Source organism: Polyodon spathula, chromosome 14, assembly GCF_017654505.1.
Source record: "Polyodon spathula isolate WHYD16114869_AA chromosome 14, ASM1765450v1, whole genome shotgun sequence".
Classification (NCBI taxonomy): Eukaryota; Metazoa; Chordata; class Actinopteri; order Acipenseriformes; family Polyodontidae; genus Polyodon; species Polyodon spathula.
Window position 1 is genome coordinate 18,826,461 of NC_054547.1, and position 13,956 is coordinate 18,840,416.

The 13,956-nt window shown below is 36.6% G+C and overlaps 1 pseudogene; it reads right to left on the reverse strand.

Annotated features, from left to right (window-relative positions):
• Nucleotides 1-3,282: 3,282 nt before the first annotated feature.
• The window catches only part of LOC121327136, a 131,591-nt pseudogene continuing 120,917 nt past the window's right edge, over nucleotides 3,283-13,956 (reverse strand).

Below are 13,956 nucleotides of genomic sequence, written 5' to 3' on the forward strand. Positions count from 1 at the left end.
TTTGACTCCTTACTAACATCAATAAATACAACAACGATGCAATGGAAGTTAATGGTAAAGACAGCTGGGAGTTTAAGGAGGTCATAATTTAGTACAGCTTAGGATAGTGGTCCTCTAAACTATGCCCATGGGCACCAATGTGTCTGAACTGTAATCTTTAATACTCTGCAATACTGATGTATTTCCATGGGAAGATGCTGTGGATGAGCCGTATGAGAGGAAGAAACTTCGGTATGCTCAACTAGCTCCTGAAGCAGAACAGCGAGGATGAAGAGTCCGAGTTTACCCAATGGAAGTGGGTGGTTGAGGATTTGTGGCACACTCTACAACCTGGTTTTTCAGAGACATCGGGTTCAGTGGCCAAGAGTTGCGAGGCAGAGTGAAGAACTTACCTGAAGCAGCAGAAAGGAGCAGCAACACACTGTGGTTGAGATGGAAAGATTCTGGATGGGGATCTCAAGCACAATAAAAAGAAAGCAACGCTGATGTACAAGTAAGTAAGCTGGGCTGAGCTGCTTCGCGGATGGAGGGGGGTGATGCTGGGATACCAGAATCACTGTTGAGCCCTCTTGAGGTGTCGTGGGCTAGTCAACGAAACATAGAGGATGGAAGGTGCCCACTTGAAGACCCCAGAGATGTACCCTACTTAGCTCAATCCAGATGGTTGTCATGCTGATGCGCTGGGGAGACCGCACTGGGTTGATCCGGAGCCAGCATCGCAACCGTTGTGTGTGCTGATGCGCTGGGGAGGCAAAATGAGCTGATCCCTGGAGCCAGCATTACACTTCAGCAATCAACACCAGACAGAAGGATATCTACATCATCAGATGGAAAACAACGCAAATGGATGGAGATGCAGATGGATCACATTAGTTTACTGCAAAACTATGTCTTAGTTGGTGCTTATCTTGGCAAGAGCCAAGTTCAAATCAGCATGAAGTTCAACATCTACTCTCATGTAATGGAAATCTAGAATTCAAGTCATCAAATCACTCTCTGCCTTTGTGCCATTTGATACATCTATAATTTAATGTTATTTTAATTGACATTTTGGAAAAGGAAGTTAGTGAAATATCAAGAGAATCAATGATCGAGGCCTGTACCTTATGAGAAATGCAAATGTGTGCCCATGGCCCAAAAAATTTTGAGGAGCACTGGCTTAGACCATTACAATAGACCCATGCATCTGAATAACCTATGTTTTAAAAACTGCTTTATGTTATAGTCAGATGTTTTAACCATCTAAAAATGTAAAAATCCAACTGATATTAAATATAAAATGAAGCTACCATATTATTTTTATATAATAATAATAATAATAATAATACCAATAAATGAATCATTGTAGCATTTTGCAATAAGAATGAAATACTCTGCAGTCTATGAAGTTATAGAACATTCTGCAGTCTATAAGGTTTACATAACACTCTGCAGTCTATAAAGGTTATAGAACACTGCAGTCTAAAGGGTTATACAAAACTCTGCAGTCTATAAGGGTTATAGAATACTCTACAGTCTATAAAGGTTATAGAACACTACAAGAGTTATAGAATACTCTACAGTGTTTATATGAAACATGTTACTTTACCTTTTGTAGTATTATCATTATTGCAGCTATATATTTTTCAGCATCTTCTCAATTGTTTTTCAAACACCGTGAGTGATAGCTCATCTGGGGAATAAAGCTGGGAACATGTCACTTGTACAAGGAGAAAGAGGAGTTTTCTTACTGGCATCACAGTCTATCCAGATCATGCTCCATCCTGTAATTATGCTCTCATATAAATGAATGGCTATTGTGGTAACTGAAAATGAGTTGCAGGAGGGGAGCACGATCTGGATACACTGTGATGTTCACAAGACACATCCTCATTCTCCTGAGAAAGTGTTCGGTTATACTCCCCCAGCTGCTTCATAATGCATGATGTGAATAAAAAGATCAAAACAATCAGGATTATGTTGACAAATATATTGCCAGGATACAGCACAGGTGTTCAGTAACCCTACAATGTTAATGAAGAACCGGTTTTGACTGTTCTGTTTTTTGACTCACCACAGTTTGAAACTGGCACTTTATTTCATAACATGCTCCAAAAGCCTACAACAGAGCCTACTCTGTGTAGAAAACAAAGCACTTCAGATAAAATAGGACATGTTTTTGTGGTACAAAATACATTTATGTTTAATATTTTACTTTCACTCTCTAAATTGGAATTGTAAACAAACAAAAAAAATACCTTAAAATGACAAATACATGATTTAAAAAAAAAAAAAAAAAAAAAAAAAAAAAAAAACAACTTTCAAGTTACTTAAATGTGAAAAAGTTTTTACTTAATCAAGCACTTACCCTGAAGGCAAAATTCTGTCCGACTGACAGGTTTGATGTACATGAAAAGAACTGTGTAGCTTGTAATAAACATCAAGGGAATTATACAGCTTGCTGCAATAAAGAAACTGCTTCAAAGGCTGTGATATATATTTCTTAAATAAGAATTTTTTTTATGTGCTCTTAAGTGTTCCACACTCTAGTTTGCAATTAACTTTTACTGAAACAAAACAACGACAGTGCATTGTTTTCTGTTGGCTTTGTTTCCAATGTAACATAAAGCAGACACGATGGTGCAGGATGTCATCACTGTATATTTCAAATACAATAAATAAACAGAAGACCTTGGTACACAAAGTACTGTATAGCCCACTGTTATACTGTAACCATTGATGCAATTTTGGCTTTTTGTTTTTCACTCCTATTGAAAGTAAATGTATATAAAATATTTCTTTTGCTTGCAGATACTTCTCTGAGTGCATTTATTTATTCATATTGAGAGAACCCGTCTTAAAAGGCACACCTTGTTTGGGTTCCTACTGTACATACAAGGACAACACTTGGAGCTTGGAAAGGATCTCTGTTCAAGAACCTCCAATGCTAAATCTCAAATCTTTCAATCCAACCCTAAAATGTATGAAGTAAAAAAAAACTAAAAAAACAATGATGAATACTTCTCTTTCTTTGCCACAAGTAGCAAAAATAAGCCTTTTAGTAAGCAATTACTTGATATCTCATTCTGTCTAAATTTCACTGAAGCATTCTTGTGTTTACAGGTGGAATATAATATTTTTGACATCTTAAAATAAATTAGGCAATTTTTTTTTCATTGCAGTACTATGACTTACTGTACAGCGAGCAAATATGATACAGCAGATATATTTCGACTCGGATTCAAAGATTTCTTGTCAAATGGATTGGGATTATTTATAAAGCATGGCAATCTTTCCATTTGATTAGAACTGGCCCAGCCTGGTGGATTGCAGGCTGTGGGATCGAGGCATTCCTGAAAGGGTGCGGTAGAAGCTTGAAGGCGGTGACTTCATGATGAACTGGGACGTGACTGGCAACAGATACCTAAAGCATTGGAAAGGAAGAATAAGAAATTAGACTCTATCTCATAATGTGGGGACTGCAATCCCCACAACACTGCCATCCTCAAACTGCAGGGGGAACTTTATTGCTGTTCTTCTAATATTTATCACATTATAATGCTAAATAATATAGAAGTTCTTTAAAGATGGCGCTCACATTCAAAAATTGGAGGCAAAGTAGAAAAAACGACCTTAAAAACCAGGAAAAATTGTGCAAGATGGCCTACATAGCGTCTGTGTCATGACAAAAACTTTATACATTTATCAGGAACTGCAAAGAACTGTTTAATTTGATGAGTTAGAGAAGTAGTACTATGAAATTAAGAAAAAGCAGCAAAGATTAGTTCAGCACTTTATTGAAAACATTAATTCTGCAACAATTAAAAAAACAAAGTAGAAAATGGATACAAGGTTTTTACAAACATTTAAAGACATACAGTTTTAATTATAAAATGTAATGAAACATTTGAAATTGTTAAATTAATTTTTTAGTCACATTAAAATGTGATGTTAAACTAAATATCTCTGAACACATTAAAGATAAAAAAAAAACCCTTCTGTATAAAATTTAACAGTATTATCTTAACCATAATACAAAAACAACAACAAAGTTCATTAGAAATTCATTAAAAAGCTTTAATGAGAAATGTCTTTTGTCTAGTAGTTATTGTTGAAAAGTTCATGTTTATGGATTTCATGAGATAGTGTTTAATATTTTCTCAGATAACTGAGTTCATAGGACATCCTTTAAATTTTTAATGCGAATCTAGCTACCAAAAGAGCATTTCTTTTGACATCCCAAATTTCAGTGCACCAGTCCATCATAAAAACTAAGCTAATCATGGGGTATGATGCTCTTTAGTTGTTGCAGGTGTTTGTATTTTTGATCTTTGATCTTCAGACTGGAAGCATACAATGGAGGAACTGTAAGAGGCTGTTGGAGACACTTCTATTCTTACATCTGTGCACTGCACTCCACAGATCTGTGTGATAGATTAAACTCTAGTGAGCCATCCATATTGTACCAGGACAAATTGCTGAGTAATATGTAACTGAGCTGAAGTCACTGAAGAAAGTGTGATCCACATACTTAATGGTCTAAGGTGCAGGCCTCCTACAGGACCTCTGCATCAAATTAATGCCTTTGTCCTTCAGTTTTCTTCGCTGTGGACAGTCACATTCCATTTGTGTGTGTCCACGCTCAAGGTATTTTTGTGTGATGGTCTTATTAGTTATGGCACAGTGAAGCAAGGCATTCAAAAGAACAGTGTTGTGGTTTTGGTATCCGCAGTCATCACTCCACAGAATATATTCGTCATATTCGCTGTGCTCATTGAGATAGTCAGTGATGCAGAACGCAAATTCATTTGAAGATAATCCTCCCTCTCCTTCATGCCAAACGTAGCAGGTGACATCATGGCTACTCATGTTGTATAATGTAAAATTGTGAATTTAAAGCTTTGTTTTGTAGTAAATCGCTGAGGTTCTAAGTATTGGACAAAGAAGAGGTGCTTGAAGGCCCATACTAAGAATCAAAACCTTTTGCTTGCCATCTATGCCACTTTGTTTGTCTGCTTCTTTTGATTCATATGCTTCTTTTTTTCTCTGTCAGTGAACTTGCCATGTATCTTCCAAAACATTACCTGCCTTGAAGGCACAGCAGGTGTCACACTGATCTTTTCTAGGATGGTAAAGACTCAGGTTTAACTTTCTAATCTCCTCACTGTTTTGTTTTGTTATTTTGTTCACAATATTCTGCGTATTTTTTGTGTAAATGGAACAAAGAAGTAAAGACATGTTCATGTATAACTCTGAACTTGAACAACGACAGTAGTGTGATGGTACATTTAGCAAACTAGTAAGGAATGCTCTGAGAAATTCTTGTTCTTCAAGGTCAAATGTACAAGGACGAGAACGCTGCTGCTTCGTGTTGTCTTCAACTACAGGTATGTTTTCTTGACTGTTTTGGATCCAGTTCCTCACAGACTATTCCCGAGCTCGAGTATGTAGAGGAACATGTTTTTCTATACTGGTTTTCTTATTCCATCTTCTTTCAGGTGGTAAAATATGGAAGACGATCATCTAGAATTCTCAAGTCTGTTTTTTTTGTTTTTTTTTAGTTTAACTGCACATTCTCTGCTAGGCATCCCGCATAAACTTTTCTTATTATTCAAGTCTATTATTAATATTCAAGACTGACATGGAATACTGCTCAGTAGTTGACACTGTATTATCCAGTTGACATACAAGGTTAAGTCACATGGTGTTTTGAATAAACTTTATTAGTTGTTGAGTTATGACATTAACACAAAAGCAAATGTTAAAACCCCATTTGGCTAAAATACCACACATTTTGGCCAATTATCAAACTCTTGTGAGCAGATACAATTCAAACTTCAGAGCCAGCTATATACTATGTGCACTATGCCCTGCTGTACTGTACTGTATGCCAGTCATAAATTAGTGTTCAGCCAATCTGAGTTCACTGTTTCCCTTCTGAAATCACACTATATGAACACGTTTTGGTTGAGTAAAGCACTGACATTCCCCTTGTTTACAGAAAATAAACTCTCTCTTTGTTAGTAACCTTTGAAGAACAAAGGCTTCTGTTTTTTCATAAAAGCTGTTTTTTCTACTTGGAGAACATGCTATGCATGACTGTAGATTAATTGAAGATATGTAAATTTTGGAATATATAAACAGAAATCTTATTTACCATTGCCGTAATTTTTGGCAAGCAAAAACATATTTCTTACAGTACCAATTAAACTTAGTAGCCTCTTCTAATATTTAGTTTAGTTTTAGTTTCAGGTAACCTAAATTTGACCCCATGGAAAAGGTGAGCTTTTGGTATAGTCTGTTTCTTAAAATTTGTTCAAGATCGACTTTTAAATTATATTAAATACTTCTGTGGGTTCAAAAACAGTATAATTTACAGTATTTACAGTATAATCGTAAATCTTGAAAAACTACTCACTTCTAAATCTTTTGTAGTCATTTTTGTATTACTTTAGTATAAATACATGTTAATTTGGATTCATATGTTGTTTTTTTCTGACTTTATGTGAACGAAAAGACACACATTTGCCCGTTTTCCCATTGGAAATAGTGATATTTTGAAATATCACTATCCTGGTCACAAAAGCAAAGTTTGTAGGGAATAATAGCCATTTTCTATACTTTTGAGGCATAAGCAATTAGGAAATAACACTTACTACCCAGGAACAAAAATTGTGTTTCATAGTGTTATTTGTTAAAAAATGCTACAGGACATAAAAATGCAAATCCCAAGCAGTGACAATCTGAAGAATGTGTTTAAAACCCAAGGGGTTTATTGTCAGAAGTAGTGGAAAACTTTTCACAATCGATACTACAATCATAGCTAACACTAGGCACCACTGCACCAAACACACAACTGTCAGCAATTTTGAGGCTGGTTTGTAAGCACATTTGTATCATATGTGTGATAATTATCTGAATCAAATACAATATGATTTCCGGGGCTGTACTCTTGTAAGAACCCTCTAATTAAATGTGTGGTACTTTAAATTGTTTACGGAAGTAGCTGAACCCTCCATCACAAAGGTTTGTATCTCTTAACAGCATACCAGAAACACTTAAAAGATGTGTGCTTGTGTGGGAGAATGAACAATCAGGGACTTCAGTTCAGAAGTTCAGGCACATGCCAATGCAGTAATGAATCACTGGAAAAGGGGTTGTGAGCATGAAGGACTATATGAGACAGTACTCCCAAAACCAATTTTAGTGGTATAATCATGTTTGACTTCCAGTGAGGAAAAAGCATGCGCAGTTAATGAAAAAATAACAAAGTTTGGCTTCTATTCCGTTTAGAAAGTGGGTCATCTCTGGCAATGCATTCATGAAGTACCTTACAAAGGAGAGAGTTGTATTTATTGTAGGAATCGCATGGCATTTGTCAAGTAAACTGAAACTGAGGGTAACGAGAGAAATGAGGGAACCACAGTCAGAATGGGAGATTGGGAGATAACTATAATCTTCAGCACGCTAAATCAAGTGTAGCCTCCTGCAGCATGTCATATCACAGACAAACAAAGAGGTAGTGAAAGGATGTGCAGTGTGAACTCTGTCTTATGAAACTGTGGACAGGGAGGGGATTTCAAAAGACAAGATTGTTATAAACCTGCTTCAAAGAATGAGGGGGTCAATGGTCGCACAGCAGTCCCTTGTGAAAGAACTGATTCTTTAACCGATTGTGATCTTCACCATATTCGGTAGATTTGAGAGGTGATGCAAATAAGAAGAACATGTACCGTAAATCCTCTGATACACAATGTTAAATACGTGTTCCATATGCTTTTGTTGCAATATGAAATCTGTTTGTTTTTTAACAAAAGTTGCCATTCAAAGCACTTGTATGGATTTTGACATACAGTTGATTACAGTAAATTGCTAACAGTTATTAATAAAGTGGAATTTGAAGGCAGCAAGGGATCAGTGGTAAGGTCGTATGAATGATGAACCCTGTATGTTATATTAGATGGACCATTTCTGATGCAGGGTTCATTTGGATTGTTCCATGCCCATATATTAATTTGACTGAGAGAAGCATCAAATAGAGCTGTGTACGAACTGTGAAGCCAAAGCGTTTCTATCATAAGTCAAGCAAACAAATCACATGAACTTGGAATGACAGTCGTCTTAAATTAGATGTGAAGAAGCCCCAGAAGCCTATGTCTGGGGTCCCCAAGTGGCTCATCCAATTAAAGTGCTGCCGTTGGGAGCACAGGTTAAGTCATACAGCTTGGACGGTGCCAGTTCGCGTCTAGGCTGTGCAAAGAGGCTGAACTTTGCTGGGGACACCGAAGGGGGCATCACATTGGAACTGCTTCTCCCAGGGTGGGTGATGGGAAACCGGCAGGGATTGCTTCTCCTCATCGTGCAACAGAGAACCCTACTGGCCACAAACCGAGCATATTCAATGGATAAAAAGCATGGCTGACCTCCAGGATCTGTAGTCCGCTCACCTCTGCTCTGGATTACTCGGTGTAAAACCGATTATGGCTTTAGGCTGGTGAGATCGGAGGACGCTCACACGCCCTCATAATGTCTGTTCTGTGTGGGGACTCAGTGTGGTGAGGAGAAAAACATATACTTGGACATTCCAAATTGGGGGGAAAAATAAATAAAAAATAATAATTGGTCACATTCCAGCTGTGGAATGACTGACACATATAAGCACCCCCTTTCAAGTGATGCTTAATTATGAATGGGGTGAGTTGGTTCATCTAATATAACTTGACAGATTCATAATTCATCAAAATAATTGTTTTCATCAATTCATAGCAATTCCTTTTAGGGTCAATCTCCACAGCTTAATGCCATACAAATGGCACTCAAACCAAATACTAGTGTTTGCATTTCAGACTTAACAAAGGAACCCAGATTAGTGATCACACTCACAACAACCTCTGTATCCTCACAGCCCTATGTACTAAAGAATACAGCATGGTTGGTTTGTAACAGTACTGTCAAATGTTTGATTTTGTTTTAATAGGAGCAACTGTGTTCCTATAAAAACAAACATGCAACTGTTGGAGAATGTAAGTGCACAATTCTGTTAAATAGCTGTACAATGATGATCAGTCGTGGCAGTTAATTTCCACATTTCACTTCCAGAAAACATTTCTTACCAGATACTCCAACAGTAGAAGTTGAGGTATAATAACTGTATTTAACTGTAGATTGCAAATACAGTTATCTACTTCATACACTTCTGTTAAATCAACAAATATACAATTTATCAGTGTTGTGTTAAAACAAAAGCCTGGTTTTAAAGTGCACGGTTATGAAAAGAAATAAAAAGAAAACAGTGATTGAGGTTTACCTTGTGTCGTCCCATTCTAGACTGAGCCCAGTTAACGAACCTCTGGAATCTGCTACAAACTTATAAACCACTAAAAGACAGTCTCTGCAAAGCTGTACTAGCCTCTGGTAGCACTGGAGTTCCTGAGGGGTGACCACCTCTGTGCTTTTGTTGAAAATGATTTCCCAGGAGGACCTATTGACATAGAAACAAAACAACATCATTGATTGTGGTTGTTATTAGAACTATGAAATTACGACTGTGAAATGAACCAACGAAACGTCAGCTTTAAAAGCTGCATTTTTAAAACACCTATGTCATTGGAATAGCTATAATACTAGGGTTATACTTTCCATGGTCACATCTCGATAGGTAATCTCTAGTGGTCTGTAAAGTCAGCACAACCTACCCCAATGTGACCAGAAATTTCTATTGTTTTTTATTTGTTCACTGCAGTAATGTAACTAAAGACGGGTATAAAGTGTGAATTCAAAATCACAAAGGCAGATAGAAACAAACACAGAAATACATAAGACATTCTTAATAGTAGACACAAAAAAAACAGATCTGCTGTAATGAACTGTTTTCTTTTGGAGCTCTTAAAATAAGTAACATATGGCTTATGATCCTCAGACACTTGTATACAGACCAAGTGAAACAAACCGTCAGTTGAAACAGTGTAAGCTCACGATAGCATCAGTTAATTATGTTCAGTGGCACAGGTGCTAGAAACTAAAAGCTGGAGTTGGAACATTTCAAACTCGAGACGTGTTGCTGTGCTTAAAAATCCCCTCAATCCCCAGCTTAGCAAAAAACCCAAAGATAGCAGGACACTTGCAGTTTCATTAAGTTATGACTGTAGTGAAGAGAAACAGTTAGATGTATTTCTGTGAGCGGCTAATGGACACTGCTATTACAAATCAAAGAGCATTATATATGGAAATACCCAGTAACATTTTTGTTTAAAGGGTAAGAACATAAGAAAGTTTACAAACCAGAGGAGGCCATTCGGCCCATCTTGCTCGTTTGGTTGTTAGTAGCTTATTGATCCCAGAATCTCATCAAGCAGCTTCTTGAAGGATCCCAGGGTGTCAGCTTCAACAACATTACTGGGGAGTTGGTTCCAGACCCTCACGATTCTCTGTGTAAAAAAGTGCCTCCTATTTTCTGTTCTGAATGCCCCTTTGTCTAATCTCCATTTATGACCCTTGTTTCTTGTTTCTTTTGTCAGGTCGAAAAAGTCCCTTAGGTCGACATTGTCAATACCTTTTACAATTTTGAATGCTGGAATTAGGTTGCCGCATCTTCTTTGATCAAGACTGAACAGATTCAATTCTTTTAGCCTGTCTGTATGCCAGAACTGAACACAATACTCGAGATGAGGTCTTACTAATGCATTGTACAGTTTTAACATTACTTCCCTTGATTTAAATTCAACACTTTTCACAATATATCCGAGCATCTTTGTTGGCCTTTTTTATAGCTTCCCCACATTATCTAGATGAAGACATTTTTGAGTCAACAAAAACTCCTAGGTCTTTTTCATAGATTCCTTCTCCAATTTCAATATATTTTTAATGTGCATTTTTATTTCCTGCGTGCAGTACCTTACACTTTTCTATTAAATGTCATTTGCCATGTGTCTGCCCAGTTCTGAATCTTGTCTAGATCATTTTGAATGACTTTTGCTGCTGCAACAGTGTTTGCCACTCCTCCTATTTTTGTGTCGTCTGCAAATTTAACAAGTTTGCTTACTATACCAGAATCTAAACATTAATGTAGATTAGGAACAATAGAGGACCTAATACTGATCCCTGTGGTACTCCACTGGTTACCTCACTCCATTCTGAGGTTTCTCCTCTAATCAGTACTTTCTGTTTTCTACATGTTAACCACTCCCTAATCCATGTACATGTGTTTCCTTGAATCCCAACTGCATTCAGTTTGAGAATTAATCTTTTATGCTGGACTTTTCAAAATCTTCTGGAAATGTAAATAAACCATGTCATATGCTTTGCAATTATCCATTATCGATGTTGCATCCTCAAAAAAAATCAAGCAGGTTAGTTAGACACGATCTCCCTTTCCTAAAACCACATTGACTGTCTCCCAGGATACTGTTACCATATAGGTAATTTTCCATTTTGGATCTTATTATAGTTTCCATAAGTTTGCATATAATAGAAGTCAGGCTTACTGGTCTGTAGTTACCTGGTTCAGTTGTGTTTCCCTTTCTGTGGATCGGTATTATGTTTGCAATTTTCCAGTCTGTCGGTACAACCCCTCTGTCAAGAGACTGTTGCATGATCTTGGTTAGCAGTTTGTAAATTACTTCTTTCATTTCTTTGAGTACTACTGGGAGGATCTCATCCGGCCCAGGGGATTTGTTTATTTTAAGAGCTCTTAGTCCCTTTAATACTAATGCCTCGGTTATGCAAAAGTTATTTAAAACTGGATAGGAACTGGATGACATGTGGGGCATGTTGTCCGTATCCTCCTTTGTAAAAACTTGTGAAAAGTAATCATTTAATATATTTGCTTTTTTTTTTCTTCATCTATGATTTTGCCATTTGTATCTCTTAGACATTTAACCTCCTCCTTGAATGTTCTCTTTCTGTTGTAATATTGGAAAAACATTTTGGAATTGGTTTTAGCCCCCTTAGCAATGTTCATTTCTATTTCTCTCTTGGCCTTTCTAACTTCTTTTTTGACTTGCGTTTGCAGTTCGGTGTACTCTTTCTGTGTACTTTCTTTTTGGTCCCTTTTTAACACTCTGTAAAGTGCCTTTTTTCGCTGAATTTTTTTTTTAATTGATCTATTAAATCATTTTGGCAATTTAGTTTTACATTTAGATTTGTCTACTTTAGGGATGTAATTGTTTTGCGCCTCTAGTACTACATACAAGGTACATAAGGACCTTTTTATTTTATTGTGATAAGTTGCCAAGTGTTGCTAAAACTGTTTAGGTAAGGTGTGTGTATTGTTTTATTTTTTATTTCACATTTTGTCCACTTTTTAAAACTTTTACATTGCATTTTCTGTCTCATGATGGCTTCCCATGGACCCGCATGGACCTCTCAGAACTACATTTCAGGAGGATGGTAGTTCTGAGAGGTCCATGCTGGTACTTGGGAAGCCAGGGAATGCAATTTAAAAGCTTAAAAAAGTGGTCAATATTTAATAAGTAAATAAATAAATAAATAAATAGGGTGTGTATTAACCACAGACAGTAAAACAGGCCTGGTTCTGTTGCATTAACTGTTCAGTGAGCAAGCATCTTCAAATGTTTTAATGTTGTAATTACACTTCCCTTGTTATTTTATATTGTTTTCAATTATTCTGGATGGTCCTGTTGCATCAATATTTACTTCTTACAATTATTTTTCTAAATCTGCCTGTACTTGAGATTCTCCAGACATCCTTAAAGCCAGGTAACAGCAGATTTAGAGAAAATGCATAATAAATCAATAACCTAGAACTACAAATTACTGCTATGTAAGCACCATAAAACAGATGCAGAGTTTAACAACTAAAATGACATTTGAAACTACTGTACTTATTTTTTTTCATTTTCCAAGGGACACACAACACAGCATCATTGCAAAGTTACAAACATACTTTATAAACTGCCCTGTATCAAGGGATATGCTTTCTAAGTTTATGTTAAAAAAAAAAAAAAAAACTTGTTGGTTGAGTTTTTTATACACAGGACTCACAAAGGACACTCTGCAGTTTGTTGTGATTTTGTCCAAAAACTAAAATCTCTTAACCTGTATCAGACCTACCCCGAATTGGAGAAGCAGTTCCAAAGCCCTTGTCCATGGCTCCACAGAAGGTGATTGAAAACACGACTAAAAAGGCGGTATATATGTAAACTGTCAACGTCAGGCTCCTTCCATATCCTCTGCACAGCAAAGCAGAGATTTGTTCTAACTATGTCCAAAGCCTAGTGGAATAGAATATTCAAAAACAAAACTAAGAATTTCTTGCAGGTGTCTGTCAACAAATCAACATCCACGAACAGATGTCTCCACAGTCATTAAAATGCAATGTGGGAATACATTGGTAAAACACATTGTTAAGGTCACACCTTCACAGAATGCAGTTGTAGACAAATTAGTGACAATTATGCTAACTCGGCAGAGAAAATTACAGATGACAAAGGAGAAAGAGATGTAATTATAGAGTACACTTCACATTGGTACAATGGAGTATACTCACAACAAGAACATTCATTGCAGCAAATGTCAGTTTGATGCAAACAATATGAAAAGTTCTTGCACAATAGATATTTTTTTAACATATTTACTTGGGGGCCTTAGCCCTTTGCATGTACACCTTTTAGGAATGTCTGAAATTGTATGTTCAACAAAAACATTACAAATTTAATGATGTTCCATGAGTGAGAGTGAGTCAGACAGTAGCTAGCCCAGCATCATATATTAATCACTTTAGTGTGAAGGATGGTACAAATCTACCAGATGCCTGGAGGTTCACTTTGACTGGCACCTAGATTTTTAAAGGAAACGGGAATACCCATCAGACTATGAGCCACAGTGCCTGAGAAGTTTGCTTTTAATGCACATCTCAATGTCAATTTCAGCTCCCCTTTAAATACTGTTACTATAGCTTGTAAAGCAGTCAATGATGGTTTAATAAACAAACAGCTGCCATTGTTTACTGTACATTAG